This window comes from Herpailurus yagouaroundi, unplaced genomic scaffold (assembly GCF_014898765.1).
Source record: "Herpailurus yagouaroundi ecotype Mexico unplaced genomic scaffold, PumYag 162, whole genome shotgun sequence".
Classification (NCBI taxonomy): domain Eukaryota; kingdom Metazoa; phylum Chordata; class Mammalia; order Carnivora; family Felidae; genus Herpailurus; species Herpailurus yagouaroundi.
Genome location: NW_024412403.1, coordinates 16393900 through 16403336, shown reverse-complemented (window position 1 = coordinate 16403336; position 9437 = coordinate 16393900). Strand labels below are relative to the sequence as shown.

The following is a 9437-nucleotide window of genomic DNA, read 5'->3' as shown; positions in this document are numbered from 1 at the left end:
GGAGGGAGAAGGAAGAGAAGATAAAAGAAAGAAAAAAGAATTGAAAGAAAGAAAGGAAAGAGGGAAGGAAAAGAAAGAAAGAAAGAAAGAAAGAAAGAAAGAAAGAAAGAAAGAAAGAAAGAAAGAAAGAAAAAGGAAGGAAGGAAGGAAGGAAGGAAGGAAGGAAGGAAGGAAGGAAAGAAAGAAAGAGAAAGAAAGAAAGAAAAGAAAAGAAAAGAAAGAAAGGAAGGAAGGAAGAAAAGAGAAAAGGGGAGAAAGAGAGAAGGGCTGCTGTATGATTTCTGGGCCACCTTGGAGGTGTGTACCAACTTTAGAATGAAAGCTTATAGGGAACATATATTTCTTTTAAGGACTCTCAACAGCTGTCAAGAATCATGCCTTTCCCTGAATACATCAATCACGTCACTGCTCTCACATCTCAGCTAAATAGACTAAATGTACCAAACTGCATAATTTCACAAGTCAGGTCTGCCAAACTCACAAGTTTCCATTGCTGCTTGGAGTCCAGCCAGCATCCAAGGGCAAGAGGGAAGTGCAAAGTCAAGAATCACTTTCAGGGAGAAATACAGGCAAGAGAGGGTTGGAGGGAGGGAAGGAAACATTGAAAAGTGAATTGTACTGTGCTTTTATTTATTTGAAGATAGCACACGGTTGGAGGGTTTGCAGATTGTTTCTTAGCTTCTTCAGATGAGATGCAGATCACTGTTGTTGGTAGAGAGCTCTGAATAATAATGTCTGGGGGACAAACTCGAGCCCCTTTTCACATATTACTCCCCTTTGTCACTTTCCATTTATGTGTATGCTATTGAAGCGGCAACGGACATGTTTAACTTTCTTTTTTGAAAAACTATTAGCTCAGCTGGTGGTCTCTATTATTTCCACATTTAAGCAATAAAGCAGTGCCTCTTTTTAAAAATCTGACTCTCTTTTTCAGTTAAGTTCGGTGCCAGATCTCCCAAAAAGACAGCTGAAGTCTATTAAATATGTTGATCACTATTATTTGGAGAAGGTGTTGGCAATCTTTTGAGCAGGGTGCAATGCTGCTGATGCATTTTTCTGACAATCTACAGATGAGACAAGATAAAGGGGAGGGAATGCGAAGCTGGGTGTTGAGGTGGACCTGGAGAATGACTCTCCTAGACTTTCTTGCTTCTCCCTGACATCAATCAGAAAGCGGGGCAGCTCTTTAAAGTTTAAATTCCAGGAGGGACAGTTAACCCTGCCTGGTCTCTGTTAACACTGGATCTGCCTTTCAGCAAACTGTCTGCAATATAGGAAACAATCTCATGGGAAGAGCAGGAGCCTAAGCCTGGCTCATAGGGCTGTTATCCTGAATCACCATGTGCCTCTCTGGACAGTAGGGTCTCCAGCCTCGAAAATCATGCAGAGGTGGCCCCACTCCCCAATGTTCTTGTGGTTATAGCATTTCTTACTCCATAATAATAGACAAGCTGACTCTCATATTTAAATGCATTCATTCTAGGGGTGCCTGGGGGCTCAGTTGGCTAAGCCTCTGACTCTTGGTTTAAGCTCAGGTCATGGTCTCATGGTTTGTGAGTTCAAGCCCCACATCAGGCTCTGCACTGACAGTGTAGAGATTCTCGCTCTCCCTCTCTCTCTGTCCCTCTCCTTCTCTCTCTCTCTCTCTCCCTCAAAAAATAAACTAAAAACATTTTTTAATAAAAAATAAAACTACATGGATTCAATCTATAGAAACCAAATACAGCAGAGGCACTTTGGGGACACTCGGATTTACCTAAGGAACAAAACAGGATTAATTCCCTCAGGGAACCTGCTCCCTAGTAATTTTAATGCATTTCACTTTCAATTTGTTTTTCCTGATGGAATTATATAACCATTTTGAGATCATTACATACATCCTGAAATATACTAACATAAGGTTGTAAACCATGACTTAAAAATTAAAGTCCCTTCAATACTTCATGAACTTCCAGGTCCATAGTCTCTTGGGCTGCAAAACTGACCTTGAGAAACAAAGAAATGTACTGTCCACTCAAATGTGCTTGCTGAGAAATTTTTCTGTCAACATATTTCAAGTTTTTTACACATCCTCCAGACATCAATGTGTAAACTATTGTTCAATTTTTATCCATTATTCAAATAGGAAAACAAATATGTAAAAGTGTATCAAAAACTTTCTGGATTTTTGTGTGCGTGTAAGGGGAAAGAGCTGATGTACACTGAATACATTTTAATTTTGTTAATTTTAGCTTATTTTATTTTAAAGTTTATTTATGTATTCTGAAAGAGACAGAGACAGCATGAGTGTGGGAGGGGCAGAGAGAGAGGGAGAAAGAGAGAATCCCAAGGAGAGTCCACACTGTCAGCACAGAGCCTGACTGGGGTTCAAACTCATGAAACTGTGAGATCCTAACCTGAGCCAAAACCAAGAGTCAGAGGCTCAACCAAGTCACCCAGGGGCCCCTAATTTTTTTTTTTAATTTTAAATTAAAAAATAAAAATAAAGGTGTTTCCTTCTTTTTCCTGAAGCTAATGTGTATTTAATAAAATACCAAAAACAAAAACAGAAAAAAAGCTTAAATTAGATATTCACAGATATCCTCTTGAGAAATTACAAGAGAGCAGGAAGGTAGGTTAACATGCCCATCTCTGACTCCATTCTGAAGACCTCAAAAGCTTCCTCCCTCTGAATTTTCTGTTGCTAAACCACAGCATTTTCATATTTAGCACAAATAAAGAAAATGACTCCCTCTCTTTTTTGACTTTTTCACTGAGGATATGGGATTGGTTACTCAGCTATCACATGGAGGATTGGTGAAAATATTTCAAGCACAGCTAATTAAAAAAGACTTTCCTGAAATTACTATATTCGTATTTGACTTCATTAGAAAGAAAAAACAAATATAAAATGTTACAGATAAAAATAAATAGAATTACTCAGAACAGGAGGAAAGCATATTGAAAAAATGTTAGTACTGTCTGAATAAAATGGGACCAAAGTTACCTTCTTCATAGCCTTCTTTTCTACACTTTGTTAGCTCGGAGAAAATCAAGTCTTCAACATGAGAAACAACTCTGTGGATAAAAATGTGATCTCTCACACAGTAGAACAGGGCATTATCTACACAGAACTTTCTGTGATGATGGAAATGTTCCAGATCTGTGCTGCCCCAATAAAGTGGCCAATCATAACACGTGGGTACTTACATTCAAAGTAACCGAAATTCAATAAAATTAACAATTCAGCTCCTTGGTCACAGTAGCCACATTTTAAGTGCATAATAGCAACATGGGGCTAGTGGCCACCATATTGGGCAGCACAGTTCTAGAACCTAAGAAAGATGTTTAGGTACGCAGTGAAAATACATATCCAAAGCTTGTCAAATAAGGGTGGAAAAGGAAAATGTTTCCCAAAAATTATCCATGGAGCATGAGAAAATAAATCCACTTTGTATATTTTTTTCCCTCTTGCCGTCACATTTCACCCAATAATTAAAACAACTTAGCAGTATTTTTCATCCCAAAGCCTTGAGCAAATTCTCAAGTCTTCCTCTGGAGAATTCTCTCGATGTGGCTTTATACAACCTGCCTACAGAAAGCACACTTCCCAAGTACCCAACGTATGTTTTTCATGTGAATTCACTTTTCTGGTTCTTTGAGTATAATTATAATGGAAATTCCCCCCTACATAAAGCCTATCACTATCTTAGCAACCACACTTTCCAAGTCTGTTCCCACAAAGCAGATTTCTCTATTTAGTTTTGTCTATTTCTGCAACCCAGACAACGCAATAAGATTTCCAAACTGTCAAGAAAGATGAAAATAGACAAAGTCCCTGATTGTACAGGTAAGCCTCTGGAATGCCTTTCCTTCCCTGTGAGAACTGGCATAAAGCAGGAATTCCAATGACCCCAGGTCAACATTTGAAGGCTGGTTGGCCATATTTCTGCCTAGTTTTAGTCAATGAGTATCAGACTACACATATAAATGATAGCGTTTATTCATCTATACAAAGTATAGATCTAATTGAATTTTATTGAATTTTATTCTAATAAAATTGAATTTTATTCTAATCTATACAAAGTATATCTGCACAGAGTGTAGTTTGGGGGTTTTTGTGTGAAAGAAGAGATACCCTTAACCAGTCTCAATTTCATATTCAAAGGCTTCACTCAGATGCTTAGGGTAGAATTAAGGTGAGGTCAGGAGCTATCCAAAGCATCCCTCCATCTCTACCCACCCCAGAAGAAGTTTACCAGAGTGAATTCCTGGAAATTATTTGCTTTAGTCCTCTGGGATTTGCTCCAGTCTGGATAGGTGAGAAATAACCTAGCAGGTAAATTCCCTCAAGGGAATCTCTTCAAGAAGCAAAACAGTTTGGGGTCTCTCAGAGCTCAGGTCTGCCTAAGATTAGCTTTGAGGAGCTCATGTTTGTTGATTTTCACATTCATCACCATTATCTACATCTAAGCCATCTTCCACTAGAGACCAGACATTAGCAAATGACCTCAAGTGGACTGTATGTGGAATTAGCACCCATGGGACCTGATTGTTGATTAAATATATTAATAAATATATTGACTTCTTGAGAATTCAATGCATATGTTTAATGCATATCATTACAGCTAGGGTTCTGTCCATAAATGCATAAATGTATATGTACGTAATCTCTAATACAATTACTAATGTGATTTACTCCCTAAGCTGGTTGTTTGGTTAATAGGTACATGCTTTACTCCCAAGATACCTAAAGAGCATTTTCCCCATTACCTTCATACTTACTGAGCCAGTTCTGAGCACAATCCCAACCCCAAACTCTTATCCCTAAGACTGAACCCAATCCAGATGGATTCCATGGGAAGAAATAAGATTTAAAAATGAGGGGTGCCTGGGTGGCTCAGTCAGTTAAACATTCAACTTTGGTTCAGGTCATGATCTCATGATTCACGGGTTCGAGCCCCACATCAGGCTCTGTGCTGACAGCTCGGAGCCTGGAGCCTGCTTTGGATTCTGCATCTCCCTCTCTCTCTCTCTCTCTCTCTCTCTCTCTGTCTCTCAAAAATAAGTAAACATTAAAAAAATATTTTAAATTAAAAAAATGTAAAAAAATTAAAAATGAGATATGCCCAGGTCAACATCATGATTAGCCTGATCTACAATATCAAGCTCAACAGTCAGTTCCGTACTCCACCCAACCTAACATTTTACCTCCAAAAAAGATGACATAAGGCCATAATTGAAATATGTGTGGAAAATAGCAACATTTAGAGGAGAAAAAATGAGGGAAGGCAAAGTGTACAGATGAATTTAAACACTCCATACAAAGTCTTCCTCAGAGAGACAGCAGGCCCAGGTTTAAAGCAGATGTTGGCAAACACTGGTCCAGAGCCAAATCTGCCTGCCTGCTTTTGTAAATAAAGTTTTATTGGAACACAGCTATGCCCATTGGTATGTGTATTGTCTGAGGCTGCTTCAGGGTACAGCAGCAGAGCATGATAGAGGCCATGTGGCCCAAAAAGCTGAAAATATTTACTATTTGGGCCTATAGAGAAAAAGTTTGCTGGCCCCAGGTTTAGTGTTTTAGATTTTACTGACAATGATCCTTATTGGAGTTCCCTGCAGCAACTATTTTGAAAATGAATGGGGGCAGGGCGCCTGGGTGTCTCAGTCGGTTAAGCGTCCGACTTCGGCTAGGTCATGATCTCGCGGTCCGTGAGTTCGAGCCCCACGTCGGGCTCTGGGCTGATGGCTCAGAGCCTAGAGCCTGTTTCAGATTCTGTGTCTCCCTCTCTCTCTGACCCTCCCCCGTTCATGCTCTGTCTCTCTCTGTCTCAAAAATAAATAAACGTTAAAAAAAAAATTAAAAAAAAAAAAGAAAATGAATGGGGGAAAACACTTCCATGCATCACAGAGTAGCATGTGAGCCACAGTCTAAAAGGCAGTTCTCAGTCTTATCACTCCATTGCTGTGAGTTCTGAGAATAACTATTACTTTCACATTTGGTAAACTTATCTTTAGGAACTTGAAAGAAGGCTGGGAACATCTCTGAAGTTTAATTTCAAAATATGTTCAAATCCAAGTTGGGGTTCTCCAAGTGGGTAGCTAGAATAAGAATGTATTTGCCTAGAGGCCTTTCAAGGGGATGTTGCTGATTGGTACTTGGTAAACCCAGGCCATGAAGAGAGCTTGAAAAACAGGCATAATTGCTTTTCCAAGTTTGTACCATAAATAATCATTTTTTTAAAAGGTTCCAGTAACTTACCCACTAGGAAAAAAGAAAAAGGGGAAAAAACAAAAAACAAAAAAAGGAAAGCAGTAGTTTTGCTCTAAATGAGGCAGTAGTTTTGCTCTAAAATAATCATGTTTGATGTCATGCTGCCATCTGCAGTATTTCGCTATTTTCACCCAAATACTGGGTTTTTAATGAGCGCTATCACCTGTGTCTGTGATATTGAGGAAGAAGAGCTATGCCAGTTAAACAGGAAGAGGACACTGTAGACCAAAATTTTATCTCTAGTCGTGGGGTTCCTTCCTTCCCCCCCCATTCACCACCACCATTGTTAAGACTGTTCTGATTCCTGAGCATGCTTATGAACAGCAGCGATATTATAGATGAGAATGAATTCATGTGTCGTACTGTCAGAAGTGCCATAAAACTGTTCAGAAATTCTGTAGGTAGTTCAGTGTCTGCTCACACACGCAAATGCGGTCACAATTTCTGAGTGCGCTGTGACAGTCCAAAACAGCCAATTAAAAAAAAAAAAAAAAAAACAACTCTGGTAAATTTGGGTATTAAATAATCGACTGGGAGCACTGGTTCGGCAGCATATACTAAAACTGGAATGACGCAGAGAAGTTTAGCATGGTCCCTGTGCAAGGAGGAAGTGCAAATTCTTGAAGTGTTCCATATTTAAGAAAAATAATAATAATCTACACGGATGTGTTAGTTTTCTGGGGCTGCTGTAACAAAGGACCACAGACTGGGTGGCTTCAACAGCAGAGAATTATTATCTCACAGCTCTAGAGGCTCAGAAATCTAAGATCAAGGTATGCAGGGCTGATTGCTTTCAAGGACTCTTGGCTTCTCACTGTGTCCTCACAGGGTCTTCCCCGTGTATGTGTCTGGGCTCTAATTTCTTCTTATAAGGACACCAGTCATTAGATTGGGGCCCACCCCAATCACCTTTTTCATCTGCAATTACTTCTTTAGAGACCCATCTCTAAATACAGTTCATTCTGAGAACTGGGGGGTTAGGACTACAACATAGGAAGGTGGCAAGGACAGCAAAACTCAGCCCATCATGGAAATAAGTCAAACCAAGTACTTGCTTCTAATGTTTGAAACCAAAATGAATGGAATACAGAAAGATTAAGGCATTAGCATACCAAGAAAGAAAAACCGGTGGTGGGGAGGGAAGGAAGGAAGGCAGGCAGGCAGGCAAGGAAGGGAGGAAGGAAAGGGAAAGAAAAGTTTCATGAATGACTGGAGTCTAAATGGTCCAAACAAGAGATCTTGCTTAATTAAGGAATGCACCCCATCTATGCCTATCAGGAGCCCATCAATTCATGAATATCAGAATCTACATTGAAGACTGGATGATCCCAACTCTTAAGGCCACTCATCTTTTTGCCTGTTACCCTCTGGATTATCCAGTAGTGTCTTGAAACTGCATTGTCACCACAGCAACCAAAAGTTCTATTGCTCTGAAGCTATCAAAGAAACCATACACCAGGCAGATCCCAGCAAAAATTGCCCCCAGAGGTGCCCTTTTAAATTTGCCCTAGAGATTTAATACAAATGGAACAAAACAGGGGGGAAAATGGATCAGCTATTCTCAAAGGTGTTAATGGTTCACTGCTGAGCACTGTGGTCTGCAGTGTCTGTTGAAGGGTGGAACCCATGCTTTTCATGCCCTGGGAGTCACAGCAGACATCTCCCCCTATGATGCTTCCAGTAAAGCAACGGCCTGATACTTCACTGGCTGCTCCCATGAAGGATGGCTGCACTTACCCCATTTCTTAAGAAAAGACAAGAGCATGCATTTCTTATGATCCCTGCGAAGGGTGGGATGCGTGCCGGGTATTTTACATACAATCCCTTATTTGACAATCACCTTTTCAATCTCTTCAACCACACAGTTGCATTTTACAGAGAGCTATTTTATAAATGTTTATTTATTTATTTTTGACAGAGAGAGAAAGAGAGAGAACACAAACAGGGGAGGGGCAGAGAGACAAAGGGAGACAGAATCTGAAGCAGGCTCCAAGCTCTGAGCTGTCAGCACAGAGCCCGACGCAGGGCTCGAACTCATGAGCCATGAGATATGACCTGAGCCAAAGTCAGACACTCAACTGACTGAGCCACCCAGGCGCCCCTACAAAGACCTATTTTATACATAAATGGTTACAAAATATGCAAACAATATAAACCATATTTTGCAACTATTTTGTTTTTATGCTTTTAGAGAAAAACAATAGGCTGCAACTCAAAGAGTGAATTATGAACTGGAGAATTTTATGCTGTTTTCATCTTGCAGTTTCGCAGCAACTGTGATATATTCTCACAGTGGGGATATTATATGTCAATTCACATGTTGCTTAGTTTTTTTTTTTTCACTCATAATTTTGAATCATAAAATACACAGAGTCAGAGACAATACAACTTTTAGATTCTCTTCTTCCCAAAACAATAACTGAAGTACCTAAAGCAGCCACTACTAACAAAAAAATTGTATTTTTCATTTACGGGAAAAGTGCAAATAAATGCTCCATATAAGCCTAATTCCAATTACTGCTGCAAAGGAGAAACACCTGTGGTTGTAGCAGCTCCACTTAGCTTACAAGATGGAACCAGTCAGTGGAAGTATTTTATGGTGTAATAGTGTCATCTGGTGGTTTATATGAAGATTTCATATTTAGTTGCAGAGAGTGACTATCTGGATGTTTGACAATGTTCCTGGCCTCTTTTTATCCACTTTATTACTCTCCTGATCTCTATTAGATACAAAGAATCTAATCTGTACACACAGACATTGTAGACTCTATATGGTGTTTAAAGCTTATGAATGAGGTGGTTCCAGGAGTTCAAGCCTTAAACCTGGACAAGAGGGCACTCCACTCTAGCCCATTTAGGGGGTTCCCCTTACTTCCCCTGGCTGTGCCTCTCCTTGCAGATCAGAGCCCTGGGGCCAAAGGACGTGCCTGCCCAAACCCAGCCCTTCTCTTACTGCTATAAACCCTCTATCTCACCTTCACCATCAGTTTCACTTCCTTGCATCCTATTAATGCACGAATGCTCTCATTTTGCCTCAGGTTTTAATGACAACAGCGGGCTTCCACTTCCCAGACACGATTTGCGTTAGAGCAGCTTCCCGAAATAACCTGACACGTGCCTTCCCAGCAGTAATAATAATAAAGGGGAATTTAAGATACAAAAACAGGACGTGGGATAACTC

General features: G+C 40.0%; 1 non-coding gene across 1 annotated transcript; it reads left to right on the top strand.

The window, feature by feature from the left end:
* The first annotated feature begins 6794 nt into the window (after window positions 1-6794).
* LOC121036603 (U6 spliceosomal RNA) lies at window positions 6795-6896 on the top strand. The gene has a single exon (XR_005793416.1). It is a non-coding gene; the product is annotated as a U6 spliceosomal RNA (small nuclear RNA).
* Window positions 6897-9437: the final 2541 nt, after the last annotated feature.